The sequence below is a fragment of the Trachypithecus francoisi genome, unplaced genomic scaffold (assembly GCF_009764315.1).
Source record: "Trachypithecus francoisi isolate TF-2019V2 unplaced genomic scaffold, Tfra_2.0 Lachesis_group8, whole genome shotgun sequence".
NCBI lineage: Eukaryota > Metazoa > Chordata > Mammalia > Primates > Cercopithecidae > Trachypithecus > Trachypithecus francoisi.
Window position 1 is genome coordinate 45595371 of NW_022681473.1, and position 15173 is coordinate 45610543.

General features: G+C 44.7%; 1 long non-coding RNA gene across 1 annotated transcript in view; it reads right to left on the reverse strand.

Annotated features, from left to right (window-relative positions):
• Positions 1-1564: 1564 nt before the first annotated feature.
• Positions 1565-15173, reverse strand: part of LOC117081749 — a 53190-nt gene continuing 39581 nt past the window's right edge. Inside the window, exons 3-4 of the long non-coding RNA XR_004436263.1 lie at positions 2293-2479; positions 1565-1824 (exon numbers count right to left, since the gene is read on the reverse strand). This is a non-coding gene — a long non-coding RNA (uncharacterized LOC117081749). The remainder of the gene's footprint in view (positions 1825-2292; positions 2480-15173) is intronic.

A 15173-nucleotide genomic window follows, 5' to 3' on the forward strand; every position in this document is an offset into this window, starting at 1 on the left:
AGGAAATGAGGAAGAAGAAATATTAATCTTTACACACACACACACACACACCACACACACACACACTTTTTTTAACCTAATAGAACTGACCAGGTGTTGCATAGTCACAGGGTAATGATGTGAACCACGTAGTGAGGATGAAACAACTGATACCATAGTTTTGAGGATACTTCATGGTAAAGACATGTTTCTTGTTGATCCTCTTCAATGCCTCCTCTCTCACTTAGGATAAAGACACCCACCTTTGGTCTGGCCTACAAGACCCTGCTGATCTGTACTTGCCCACCTCAGCAGCTGCTGTTGCTCTGTCACTCTCTAGACTCCAGCTAGCTTCTTCTATTTCCAGGTCCTTACATTTGCTTAACACCTTTCTGCCTCAGGGCCTTTGCATAAGCTATGAGGTTGTTCCTTCCTCTAGAACGCTCCCTCTTCCCTTATTTCCTGCTAGGAAACTCAGGCTTTTGTTCAGTCCCAGCTGAAACATCCTCAGGACAGGCAGGCCTTTCAAGTCTCCAGTCCAGGTCTCATGTGACTTGTCCTCCTAGCATCCTACACTTCTCATTTGCAATACCCAAGTCACCTGTCATTATTTCAGTATTTGCAAACTTGGTTTTTAAAATCTCTCTCTCCAGCTTTAGACAGTAAGCTCCACTGCTGTTTTTTTAGAGCCCAGCACAGAGCTGAATAATAGGAGGTCCTCGGTAAATATCTGTTGGAAAGAAGAAAAGGATACAGGGAAGGAAGGAGAGAGAATGTGTACCATTTGGGGAGAGGTATAGATGGACAATGAATATGTTACAGTGCGATCTGCTTCCTTTTCTGTGGTGTGACGAATTCTGTTCTGCTTGGGGGATATAAGTAAATCTCTAAGAATATCTGGGAGTCATGAAAGAAGAGAATGAGGGAGGGGCAGAGAAATAAGAGGAGGTGGAGACAATACGCAGCAGGCTTGGGACTTGGTTTTAGAACAAGAGGGAGATGGAGGGATGCAGATATGAACAAGGGGCAAAGCTACGTCCCTCTGTCCCGTCAGCTTCTTCCATACTATGTGACCCAAGGTGGAGTTAACCTGGGGATAGCTAAAGCTCTCTATGCCAGTATTTTATGGGAGTGTGATTGGAGAAATACCTACTGGGTGGTTATTTACTAAGTGGCCACTCTGATCAGAAGCTCCCAAGTTGTTTCATCCTCCCTAACCGTAACTCTATACCTCATTCAGAAGTTGCTACACACCTCCACCTCACCCAGCAGACCCACATGATCACCCACCAGTTGGCACCATAACGCTCAGGTGGCTTCAGTAAGGAGGCTTCAGAAACACCAAGCACAAGACTATCATGTGTACAACCCTGTTCTGTAGGGAAGAAAATCCACGCCACTTGGTGAAAACTGTACACAGACATATCCCTGCCAAACCAAACTGATTCAGCCAACCCAGCTGCTTGATTTAGTTGTGAACGACAAAGTTGTATAGGTTATGCAGGGAAATCTTGTTAATTTAAAACTCAGGAGACCAGATATTAATTCAAAAGTCAACATGAAACTACAAATATGTGGTTTCTGATATTTTTATTAATAGGGCATTTTTGTCAGCTGGGAAATAGCAAAGGTTCTGAATCATGGGCTGTTTTGAATAAGCCGTTAATGGATTTGGAAATTTTTTTTTGCCATTTATGCTACAGGTTTTAACAATTGACTTCAGGGCTTAGCACCAGTGATTTGCCTAGGCTGGTTCCGGTGAGAAAAGGATAGACCTAGCCATTTTCCTGCTACCAAATGGTTTTCATCCAGCACTCCATGGCTTAAGGAGCTGGTCTTCAGACACTGACAAAGAGAAAAATGAGAGGGGAAGGGAATAGGTGGCCCTGCAAGTTGGAATGCTGCTGATTTTAAGTGACCTGTCACCACTGAGGAGTCAAATCATACACTGTGTCACCACTGAGGAGTCAAATCATACACTGTGCAGGGAAATTAGGTGCTGAGCCACTCCCCATGTGCTCAGAAGGGAGATTTTAAAAATCCATGTATACCCATGTGGCTGCTCACCTCTGCAGCTCCACTGTATAGTCGTACATGGATTTCCAAATTCCTTGTTCAGGCTGTCACTGTTGTCCCAGAAGTTCTTTTCCCCCGTTCCAAACACTCAGGCAGTTCATTTTTTAAAATGAGGTCCCAGTGGTGAATTGAAAATAACACAATTTTCAGATCAGCATCCCTTCCTGTCAAGTCTTTCCCTAGAAAAGTGAAATGCTCTTTGTTGCCCTTTGCTATGGATGTCTGGTTAGTTCTCACCATAACCGAATGAAGCCACAGATCTTCAGGGTTGAGAGCAGAGCACCAGAGAAATTTGCAGAAGGAAGGGCTGGGGGCATCACCGGAGTCCACAGTCGTTTTTTTTTTTAGCACAGCCATTGACTTGCTCTGGGCCAGGCACTGCGGACATAGAAGGTGCTGTCATGGCCCTCAAGGGGCACACAGCCTGGTGGGGGAGGCAGACATGGAAACAGACTATAATAATTAGGGAGTTACAAAAGCACCCCACCCCGTACCCCTACTCCTAGACTGCATAACACACACACACCCTGAATTCTTCCTTTGCTCTCAGTCAGGCGCAAGGTGGGGGCCAGCCCTGGGAGGTGGCGGTCCCTGCCTGAGGAGGTATGGGCAGGCTTAGCATAGAAGTGCTTTCCCTGAGCACAGCAACCCTCCCTGTGGGGTTGGTACCAATGCATTCTGCATTCTGCCTGTGGCTGTTCCTTCTCAGCTCCCACCTCTCTCTCTCTCTCTCTCTCTCTCTCTCTCTCTTTCTTTCTTTCTTTCTTGACGGCGTCTTGCTCTGTCGCCCAGGCTGGAGTGCAGTGGCAGGATCTCAGCTCACTGCTAACTCTGCCTCCCAGGCTTAGCTCCCACATTTCAAACCAGGCCTCCACATTCATCAGAAACTTCTCTTGAGGAGTGTTTCAAGGGCCCTCTACATCACTTATATCACTGTGGACAAGGCCACACTTGTCTTTCCTCAGCTCAGAGCCCAGCTGGGTCAGGCTCCCCAAACTGAAGGCCAGGTTCATGATGGCTTAGCAGACCCAGGAGCTGCGGCTGGAAGTGAGGGAGTGTGGAGAACCAAAAATAATCGCTCAATTTCAGGGCTTGCTCAAGGCTAAGTGAATTTAATAATCCATAGATCATGCTATACAAATTGCATTTCACAGTTTAAAAAAAAATAGCCTCACACTGTGTAGAATCCTGGGTGGTTTATTTTACGAATAAATAACTACACTCTAAACAGCTCTATTTCCTTAGCAATCACTCTTAGAGAGCAGATTGACTTTCTGGCTCTCCTCTATCCCTCCTTCACAGACCATAACTTCATTGCCAAAGAGTCTTTATTTGTAAAACTAATCACTATGTGAACAAAAGACAAAACGGATGGCATTTACTGGGTGCTAACTATATGTTAGGCAATATCCAGCATGCCCTACATGTATTATTGCATTCAGTGCTCATAATATGAAGTAAGGAATGTAATCCCATTTTACAGATGAAGAAACTGAGAATCAGAGAGGTTAGAGAACTTACTCAAGTTCACATAATGAATACTTATAGCCCAGACCTCGTAAAACAAAATGTCTGACAGAATAGCGAATGGTATCCCATGAAGAATCACGTGCCAGGATCCCAGGATAGGAGGAACTTGGGATTGGGAGGAGCCAGACCTCCCAGGATGTCCTGGTCATCGACCAATTCTGATGTTGCTTCTGAGAATAATGCTTATATTCCAATCCATGCAATGAGACAGCCAAGCCTGCTGAGAGCGCTGAGGTAACACTCAGGTTTGAAACCTCGGCTGGTTTGAAAGGTGGGAGCTGAGAAGTAACAGCCACAGGCAGAATGCATTGGCACCAGCCCCACGGGGAGGGCTGCTGTGCTCAGGGACAGCACGTCTATACTGAGCCTGCCCACCCGCACCTCCTCAGGCAGGGACCACCACCTCCTGGGGCTGGCCCCCACCTTGTGTCTGACTGAGGGCGAATGAAGAAATCAGGGGAGTGTGATGGGAGGTGGGGTAGGGGCACGTGGTGGAGTGCTTTTGTAGCTGCCCAATTATAGTCTGTTTCCATGTCTGCCTCCCCCACCAGGCTGTGTGCCCCTTGAGGGCAGGGCTGAGCCATGACAGCACCCTTCTTCCTTTAACTATTTGTGGTGGGCAACAGCTCAAGCTAAACCAGGGTGCATGTTTGGTCAGAGGAGAGGGAGGAAGGTGGGAGGGTCTGGATTCGTGTGTTCTGAGCAGCTCATCGGGGGCTGGGGGTGAGCATGGAGGTGGGGGTCCCTGTGCCTCATCCCTCATATCTCACTGCAAGAATCCAGCAGAAGGACCCGCTGATTGAACGTCAAGGCTAAGGAAGACAGAAGCAGCACTTCTTCACAAGCAGCATGTCTTACAAGTCAACCCAGTTCTACCTGGTCCAGAAAGGGACCTTCTGTGACTTATTCTATTGGTAAGTGAAAGAGATACGGTCTCTGTCCATGAGGCAGGCTTACATTCTAAGTCAGGAGTGCTTGATATTTACCCCACCTACTTCATAGTGTTATGAGAATCCAGGGTAATAACTATAGCAGCTAACTGAATGCTAGACCGTGAGCTAAGGGCTTTAAATGCATCGTCTCGCCTTCCCCCAAACCTCTGTGAACTGGGAATTCCTATCCCCACTTTACACAGCGGGAAGCTGAGGTTAAGCACATTTGTCCTGGTGGCTCAGCTGGGAAGTGGTAGAGCTGGAATCAAACCAGCTCCACCAAATCCCAGAGCCCAGGCTCTGAACCTTCACCCCACACAACTGGTTCAGATGAGGGTGAGTGGAAATGCTTTGGAAACCACAAAGCAAGGTGCAAATGCCAGTGATTATTTGGGTTCATAGGACAGACTGATGGAGAATCTATCTTGAAAAGAACCAAGCCCACTCAATTTCAGAGATGCCTGAAGTAATCTAGAAGAGACTGGCAGTATCATGTTTCCAACTAGTTTTGTTCATTTGGAAAAGGATTCAGGTTAGGAACAGAAAACAGATAAACAACTTTTACCACAGGCCTCTGAGCAACATTGGCTCTCAGTATCCCAAGTCATGAGTGGGGCAAAGTCTTCTTGATTCTGGGGAGGGGATACACAGAACTCCCTTTTGGTCCAGCAGGCAGCACAGTAACCTCACTTCTTTGTGCTAGGTTCTTTTCCTTACTATTGTTTCCTCTCCTTGGAGAGAAGTGGAATCACAGGTGCCTGGAGGACTTTCATGGCACTGGAGAGACAAGGCTGACGCTGGCTCCCCTTTCACTGCTCCCAGGCTACATCAGCATCTCTTCCACACAGTTGTTTGGGGGTCATGGGACCTCCAGTCTGTAATGGGATGGTCATATTCAAAAGGACAATGACCTTTACAATAACCTGGTTTTCCCTCCCCACCAGGCTCTGGATCCCATATTTGAGGTGCCCCGAGCAGTTCAGCGGTTCAGCTGTTTGCATTAATGATGACTCTGGTGGCAGGCAGGCAGGCAGGCAGGCACACTGTCTGAGATGCAGTCCTCACTCTTGTTATCGAATCCCCTAAAGCAATTGTTAACCCCCTGCTATCACCTGGCAGGCTAGAAGCAGCTCATTAAGAGGCAGAAAACTCCCCAACATGTCCAAAAACTCCATTCTCTGGAGAGCTGCCCATTGAAGCAGATAAACCTCGAGTGTGTCAACTTTCATTTAAACCCGAACAAACCCTGACCTTGTTCTCTGTGCCGGCTGGGCCTTGGTTAATGTCACAGAACATACACTAAAAAGAACTGGGAGGGAAGGAAGAAAGGATGCAAAATTAGTATTTAAATTGTTCCTCCCCAATCCTTAAAAACATGGAGGCATCTAGGAGCCCATAGCTATGATTCTCTGGTGGTGGGAGGGAGGAGTTTCCTAGCCAAGAGAACTAAGATCCCTGATCCTGTGCTTCAAATGAGGCTACTTGGTTCCACTTTCATTACCTTAGTCTGGGAAAGTGAAGGAGGTGAATATAGAGCTAGATAATCAAGTCATTGTTTCCCTTGTGTTGCTTCCTGAAGAAATTCTACAGACGAGACTGAGCAAACTAAGATCTGGAAAAAGTCTTGAAGATGCATAGCGTGATAAGGCAGAATGACTTGGGCTTTGTACCACAAAGGCATTGTTGACACAAGGACATATGACATAGCTAAGAAGTTGAGTCTACAACAGAGAATGGGCAAGTGACTTAATCTCTCTTTGTGCTTCAGTATTTCTTACCTGCACTATGGGGATAATAACATCACCTACCTTGTAAATTATTGGAAAGATTAAATGATATAGTTGCTCTATTTAAAGCCTAATACGGTACCTGGCACATGTGACTTCCCTCCATCTCCCTTTCTGTCTTATCTAAAAAAAGTCAGAGGCCCAGAGACAATAAGGAGGGCTGCCAAAAGCCACAGAGCTAGATCCAGCTAGTGGAAATGGGCAAGTATCAGCTTCGTAACACTTTCTGCTTTTTTGCAGCTACATCTTGACATTCTGCTGAATTTTCCTTGGCAAATGGATGTGGCTTGAGAGACCAGAGTCCCCACCCAGTTAAAATTAAAATCTCGGCTCCAAAATTTACTATGTGAATATGGGAAAATTCCATCAAGTACTTTGTATCAGCTTCCTTATCTATAAAGTGGGGATCATAGCAACTTCCTAAGGTGTGTGATGAGGATTAAACAAGTTAACATGAATAAAGTGCCTAGTCCCATGCCTGGTGCCTCCCAGGAGTTCAGAGTCCCCTCCCTCACCTCCTCCTTCTTCACTGTATCTCCCACAGTGTCCAGCACAGTGCTCTACCTGCAGGATGCAGTCTGATGTTTGTTGGCCAGTAGGACTAAAAAAACCATCTACCAGAAAAATGTAGTCTTCTGGTCACCAAATTCAAAGGGGGCCACATCTATCTTCAGGACCACATTCCTTACTTCCTCTTCCTATGTTTGACTGTGTGTTTTATACCTGTGCACCATGTTCTCAATCTTCTGCATGCCTCTCTTCAACCCCAGGACCAGACCACAGTCCACCTCCCATTCACTCAGTGCCTGATTCTCCATTGATAAATAATGATGGTGGTGATGATGATGATGGAGATGATGATGGCAGTGATAGCAGAGACAGTGGTTGTGGTAGTTAACTTTTACGGAACTTTTACTCTGGGCCAGATATTTTCCTATTCTTCATATAGATTTCTTTATCCAAGTCTCATAATATCCATATGACCTATTTATAAAAATGTTAAAGTAATTTGCAGGGCTAAGTGATGGAGTTTGAATTCACATCTGGGCATTCTAACTCCAGAGTCTATATGGTTAACCACTAGAAAAGCCTTAAAACGACCTCTCTGAGGAGATATTATTCTATATTATATAATAATTACTAATAATAATAATAAAGGAAAAACAGCAATAACAATGTAATTATTAAGGTAGTATTAGCTGCTTTAATAGGTAAGATCCAAACTCTTGGTGGTTCAACACAAAGGGAACTGATTCCTTGTTCATACAGAGTTCAATGATAGAGTGAGGGGAGGAGCTGGTGTGCAGGGGGTGCTTGTTCTACAACCATTCAGGGATCCAGGCTGATGGTTGCTGCACAGTCTTCAGCTCATGGTTAAACCACAGCAAGAACATTTTATGAAACCATCTGGAAGAGGTATTACATCACTTCTATCCACACTGTATTTGCCAGAACTTAGTCACATGACTTTCCCTAGATGCAAGAAAGGTTGAGGAATGAAGTCCCTGGCTGGGCAGGGCTTCTGAGCAGTCACTCTGCACTGTGGAGGGGGAGCCCAAATCTTTGGAGACAGCTAGCCATTTCTACCACAAACAACAATAGCAGCAACAATAAAGATAACAATAAGGGCTGGGTGCAGTGGCTCATGCCTGTAATCCCAGCACTTTGGGAAGCCCAGGCAGGCGGATCATGAGGTCAAGAAATCGAGACCATTCTGACCAACACGGTGAAACCTCATCTCTACTAAAAATACAAAAATTAGCCAGTTGTGGTGGCGGGTGCCTGTAGTCCCAGCTACTCAGGAGGCTGAGGCAGGAGAATCACTTGAACCTGGAAGCAGAGGTTGCAGTGAGCCGAGATTGCACCGCTGCACTCCACTCCAGCCTGGCAACAGAGCAAGACTCCATCTCAACAACAACAAAAAAAGATAATAATAAGAGAAACTGTCCTTTATTGAACACTCACTATGGATCTATACCAGGCTCTGTGCTAAGTACTTGACATGATTATATCTATTTTTCTCAACTCTAAAAGATAGATATTATTATGCCTATTTTACAGAGAAGAAAACTGACATTTTAGAAGATGTGAAGAATTTGCTCAATCTCACACACATATCAAGGGGCAGATCCAAATTCCAAGCCAGATGTCTTAGTATGGGTCTTGTAGAAAACAGAGCTTGAGCAGGAATTAAGTGTAAACCCTGTTTGGGAAGTGCAAGCCCAGGACAGTGAGAAAGAGGAGAGAAGAAAACCCAAGTGAAGAGAGCAAAAGGATGCAATGAGATGCCTTAGTGTGCTGGTCACTGCTTTGCCACAAGCTGCGGGGAGATGCAGCAGGTCACCTGATAGGTGGGACTTTCTGCAAAAGATCTGCAAGGACAAACTGTATCTCAGAGTGGTCTATGGCAGGGAGAGAGAGTGGGGATGCACTGCCCATTTCTTTCAAGTTTCTTCCTTCCCATTGGTCCAACTCCATGGAGAGTTGACTCTGTACTTCTACATCATTGCAGGCCGTTGGTGGCCACTGAGAAGGCCAGAAGCCATATCCTGCAGTGTAGCATTTCATCCAAATGTCGCAGTGGAGGAGCAACTCAGCAAGGATAAGGCCTGGGATAGAGGGCATGAAGGCCATGCTGGCCCAGGGCTTCAGCTCAGAGAGTCTAGCAAGGATGCTGCCGTAGGTGGCAGCAGGGCAAGGTGACTGTGTCTTCAGGAAGAAGGAAGTGGTATGAGTAATATGATGCCAAAGATTCATGTCTCATTCCCAAAGCTCATGCTCTTTTTACTATGTTACCTGGCCTCCCTCTCCAGTTAGATCTAAATGTAGGCATTTCAGACACCTTGATGGGTAGGTAGGGGGACCTCTTTGGGCAGGACTGCATCTCAAATCTCATCCTAAAAGGGACCACTTTTCTCCCGATGGTGGAAGAGGCAGCTGAAATCAAAAAAACCAAAAACACAGGACAATCCACTTCTAAGCTGCTTTAGTCAAGGGAAACAAGCACACACTTGAAGCTACTGGAAGGGAGAGAATGAAACTTTTTATATAGCACATTGTCAAACTTGTTGTAAAGGTTGGGACTCTAGGGCCAAGGCAGCCAAAGGGGGACTTGTTTAAGTTTACCCAGCCAGTTGGTGGCAGGGTAGGACCAGAGCCCTGGACCCTTCCTATGATGCTACCATCTCCCAACATCACTGTAGGCTTCTGCAAGCCACCCGAGCCCTGCCCTCTAACCCTGGCCAGCTCTCCCACACTTGGGCTCTCCAGCAACAGCAGAGAAACGTCACCTTCTCACATTTGAGAAATGTACCTTCTTTCTAGCCATATCCACCACCAGAGCATGAGTCACTTCTCTGGGGGAAAGCCCTCCTCTGTGTTGAGTCATTTCACCTTTGCTTTTGAGTGATTCCAAACCCACAGACTTAATTATTCTTGTGTATCAGCCGGTCTTATCCCAAGAAGTCAGCAACTTGCCTGTGCCGCCAGTGAAAACCAGATAGGAGCGGGGACGGTTTGAAAGGCTCAGGCAATGAGCAGGAGAAACAGGAATGGAGGCCCAGCCTCTTGCCAGGCCAGCCCCCTTTCCTCAACCATTAGGATTTCTGAGAGGGCCTCTGGGATGCTGGGGAGGAGGGAGAATGCAGGTGTGAGTACATGCAGTCTCCCCTCCCCAGGGCCCTGACACTCAGAGCTCCACTCCACTTCCACCACAGCAGTCTCTGTTTCTAAAACTGGAGATTGCTAGACCAGGAAATGGCAGGCCTGAGCCAGTGGTTCCCAGGCAGCCCTGCCCAGCCTGCCAAGCCATTAGGAGGAGGATTGAGATGATGGGGGATCAGAGCAGCCACAATTAAACCGCACGTTGCTATCTTGCAAATGGCATGAGCAGTGTGATTTAACAGCTCATTATTAATGGGAAAAATGAGATAAGGACCAGGTTCGGTGTCCAGAGGAGAGCTCCCAGACCAAATTGAATATGTGCTAATGCTTGCTTTCAAGCCAGCGGCTGACAGAAGAGTAGATTTCACTCCTGCACAACTTAGCACCCCCAGCCCCTGGCTCCCTGCTGAAGCCAAGGGAGAAAATGAGCTCAGATAAATTTTCTGCTGCAACCAACATCCTCTCTTTGAGAATAACAACCACAAGAGAAGCACCATGTCTGTTGTTTCACAAAATTGGTTAAAAAATAAATAACAAGTAGCAGCCCACTTACGAGTGCCCGCCATAAGACAGGATGAAAGAGTGGGTCGTTTCGAAAAGACTAGGAAGCAATGATGTGCAATGACTTTGGTCCTCTCTTAATCAGATCTCAGTTTCATGCTCCTACCACTATCTGTACACAAGGTGTTGTCAGCCTGTTGAAGGGTGTGCGGGTGTGTTTGTGTCCCAGTGTCCTTTCTTGTATCTCTCCAATCCATTCTCCTCACAGCAGCCAGTGTGATTTGATCACATATCTCTCATGTTTAAAACATTTCAATATCTCACTAGGACTCTTAAGTCAAAGACCAAAATCTCCAACACGGCTGAGAGACCTTGCAGAGGAATCTCCTCCAAGCTCCAGACCCATCTCCAGCCATCCTCCTAGCTGATCCCCAGGGTCCAGTCACACCAGCCTTTTGTCCTGCCAAGGCCTTTGCATTGTATTCCTCCCCCTGCCTGAGACATTCTTCCCACCTCCTTTTGCCCCTTCTAAACCTAGTTAAACGTCAATATCTCAATAAAGCCTTCCTGGGCTTTTTCCTTTATGTGCCCTTCCATCATCCTGTACATCTTCTTTGTATCATGTGCCACAGTTTTAATTACACAATTATTTGTATGGTTAGTTATTTAATGCCTGTTTTCCTCATTACACTGCAAACGATGACAGCAAGGTCAAACTGCATTTTTTCTGTACTGGTTTCTAGACACTATGGAAGACTGGCCTACTTAGCGATGGAGCAGAGGTGTTTCAAGATGTTTATCCTGCACAAAGAAAATAACGATAACAGTTGTTGGGGGAGGGGGTGAAGGTTAAACCAAGTCTCCATTCATTAATTCAGTTAGTCAGTCACCTAGAGTTCACCAAATGCCTAGTCGATGCCTGGAGGTGTGTAGGCTGGGAAACAGGTTCAACAGTTATCAAGACAGCCATGGCTTGGTATTCTGTGCCCATGTCTCACCCCCTTACCATACTTGACTGCACTTAACCTAACACAGTCAGTACTTTCAGCATCCTTGGTACCAAATACATATCCAATACAAGAGTGAATGACTAGAGTTATATAAGCCTTCCATGAGAGAATCAGCCAGGAGCATAACCTAGCCCCTCTCCTTACCCTGTTCCCAACTTCCCAGACCCACCCTCTATTCCAACCACACTGACCCCAGCAGCTTGGACAATACTAGTTGCACCCTTGTACAGGTTACAACTTTTCCCTTTGCCTAACTCCAACTCATCCTGAAGCACTTGGTTTAACCATCACTTCCTTCAGAATGCCTTCCCTGTCCCGACCATCACCACCACCACCACCCTTACTAGACCCAAGACTGACAACTTGAGACTGAGTTGGGATTCTTGCCATGGCTTCCCATAGCATCCGGTACATCCCCTGCTAATTGTCTGTCCTCCCCACTAGACAGTAGCTTCATGCAGACAGCAACCACATCTATCTGGTATACCAGCCCTTTGCCTGGCACCTAGTAGGCCCCGAATGATTATTTTTTACATGAATGATCGACTAAACACTTGAGTGGCAATTGAACATAAAGAAAGAATGCTTCTATTATCTAGCTTTTAATTACCTAACTTCAAATATATGGGTGTTTTGCTGAAGGTCTGAGCAAAAAGTAAGTTACTTTAAAAAATTTCACTTGTAATTAATTTTTTAAACCAATTTGCATGTTACTCTCAATATCCCACATCATCCTTGGCTATACCTGCAGCTCTGGGTAATGAGGACTGATGTTTGGAATGAATGGAAGATTAAATCATGCTCAGTGCATGTGAGAAAAATGAATTCTGACATGTTCTAAGGATTTTTAACAAGGTTTGAAACAAAAGAGGATTTCTAATTAACCCTCAGTTATCTAGGAAATTGCATCAGTCACATGTTCATTCATAAAAATGTATTTCTTGATCATGTCATGTATGAATGATTAAGGAGCCAAATATGTGAATGACCACATTGGGACATAGAAAGTAAACACAGGTATCATGTTGGGCCTATTGCATAGATTATCCCATCCACAGCTCACAACCTCTTTGTGAGGTCAATATTGTCACTGACACCGGTCTTTTTTTAAGTTCGGGGGTACATGTGCAAGTTTGTTACATAAGTAAAATGACTCACTTTTCCTATATCCCTTTTCTAAGGACCAGTGTGATTATGTGGTGCCCACCTGGATGATCCAGGGTAATCTCATTTCAGGAGGTTTCTTGTACAAATTATTGTATCACCCAGGTATTAATCCTAGTACCTACTAGTTATTTTTTTCTGATCCTGTCTCTCCTCCTACCCTCCACCCTCCAATAGACCCCAGTGTGTATCACTGCCACTTAGCTGGTATGATATTGTGATATAATAAGAAATACCTATTTGGTCTTTGTCTTGGGTTCCTGGCAGAGAGTTTCTAAAACCCTTGGAACTTCCCGAGCCATAGGAGTGAAAAAGAGCATCTTTTGCTATTCATACAAGCCCCTTCCAACCACACCTGAGTTTATGATAATGAGGTGAGCCTTTGTGAGACCCTAGAAAACTTCATGATGGGGGCTGGCTGCCAGAGGAACCAACCATGCAATGGCGGATTGGAGCAATCAGCCCTCTCCACTCCCCATTTCCAGGGAGCAGGGAGGGGCTGGCGATTAAGCTAATCACTAACGGCCAGTGATTTAATCAATCATGCCCCTTAATGAAACCTCTACAAAAAAAAAATCTCTAAACTTCTAAGTTTAGACAGCCTTTGGGTTTAGAGAGCCTCTGGTTTGGTGAATGCATCCACATGCCAGGAGGGTGGCGCACTCTAATTTTACAGAATGGAGACTCCTGCAATCAGGATCTTTCCAGACCTCACCTTATGCACTTCTCCTTTGGACTATTAATCTGTACCCTTTATAATAAACCAGTCAATGTAAATAAAATGCTTTCCTGAGTTCTGTGAGCCATTCTAGCAAATTATCAGACCCAAGGAAGGAGGTATGGAAAATCCTAATGTATAGCCGATTGGTCAATGTCACTGGGTCGTTAGTTAGAGTCAGAATTGAATGGAATTGTTGGAATGGTTGGTGTCTGGAGAGTTTGAAAATTGGTTGCTGGTGTGGAAAATCCTCACATTTGGTGTCAGAAGTGTTATGAGTAAAAACAGATCACAGTAGCTGGTAAAACAGACTCTGAGATACAGAATAATTTCCCCAGGACTGCATAGCTCACAAGGGCTGAAGAGAAGATTTGAGAATAGGGCTGCTTGCATCCAAACCTGTGCTTCCCCTGCTCCCTGTCTTGCCACACACAGTGGCTGAGGACTGCTACTTAATCTTCGGAAGCCTCAGCTTCTTTACCTATAGACTGGGATAACAATAGTACCCATGGGGTTGTTGTTAAGGATGGACAAGATAGTCCATGGAGAGTACCTTGGTGCACATTAAAGCACAAGGATGAGGCCACAGAGAACTCCTCTTTTAACCCTGAGAATCAAATGACTATAAGACAAGGGATGGGTGGTGGTGGATCAGAAGTCAGGTGAGACCAGAGTTAAAAGTAGAAGCACTTTATATCATTGCCAAGAAGATGGCTTGGAACCTAGCCCCAGTAAAGGCTTTTCAATCTTTTAAGAATTCATTCCAGAAACATTAAATCACCAATGATTATGCTGGCACAGAGAGTGATATGATGTAGGAAAATACACATATCAATGACTCAGAAGTGATTCTGAAAACTCAGCCTCTAATTGAAGATGCTTGAGGAATACTTATTCAATGTATTTTCCCTGTGTCTTTTTTATGCATGCACAATAGTGATACGATAGAAAGTTATGTCTAGTTAAGTATAAGAAAACTTTATAATGGGTAGAAAAATTCTAAGTGATGAGAATGCATCATGTCACAGTTTAATTGGCAGTAACTTTTTTTTTCTGAGTGGTACATAAAATCATAGTGAATGTTATAATCAATGGTTTTTGAGATTTGATGAAATGCAATAACCTTTTTGCAAATAGACATTTGGATATTTGACCCATTTGTGAGCTTTAACTGCCTAAAGAAGGAATTCAGCCAAAGGTATAAAAGACTATTGTCCCCAATATTTTCCAGAATTAATTTTGCTGGAAAATAATGGTGCAAAGAAAGACAAGAGGACAGAAGGAAGGGGATGGAAAAGATAAAAGAGAAGCAGAGTGTGGGGTGCTGTTGGAAACAAATTTTATATATTAACGCTTGGATACAGGTTTGATCTGATAGGAATAAATATTTAAAGGATGACCCCAAGACACTGTGAAATCCTCAGTCATCAAGCAGAGATTCAATTGTACTTACCATGTATGTTTGGGAAGATAGTGGGTTTTGAGTTGAAAGTTTTCCAAGGATTGGAAAATAGTGTTTTTCTGGTTAGCCTTAAGTAATCAGAAACTAATGAACCTGGAACCTTCCAGTTAAATGAATTGATGATAGTAGTAGCTTTATTTCATGAGTGGTCAGTTTCCTTTGTGACAGATCACATTATCTAGAAATGCACTGCTGCTTTCACAGTCTTACCTACCTCATTTTAGTAATTAGGCAAGAAAAAGAAAGAAAAGGCATCCAAATAGGAAAGGAAGAAGTGAAACTCTCTCTGCTGACTACATGATCTTATGTAGAGAAAATCCTTTAGACTCCACCAAAAAAGTGTTATAACTT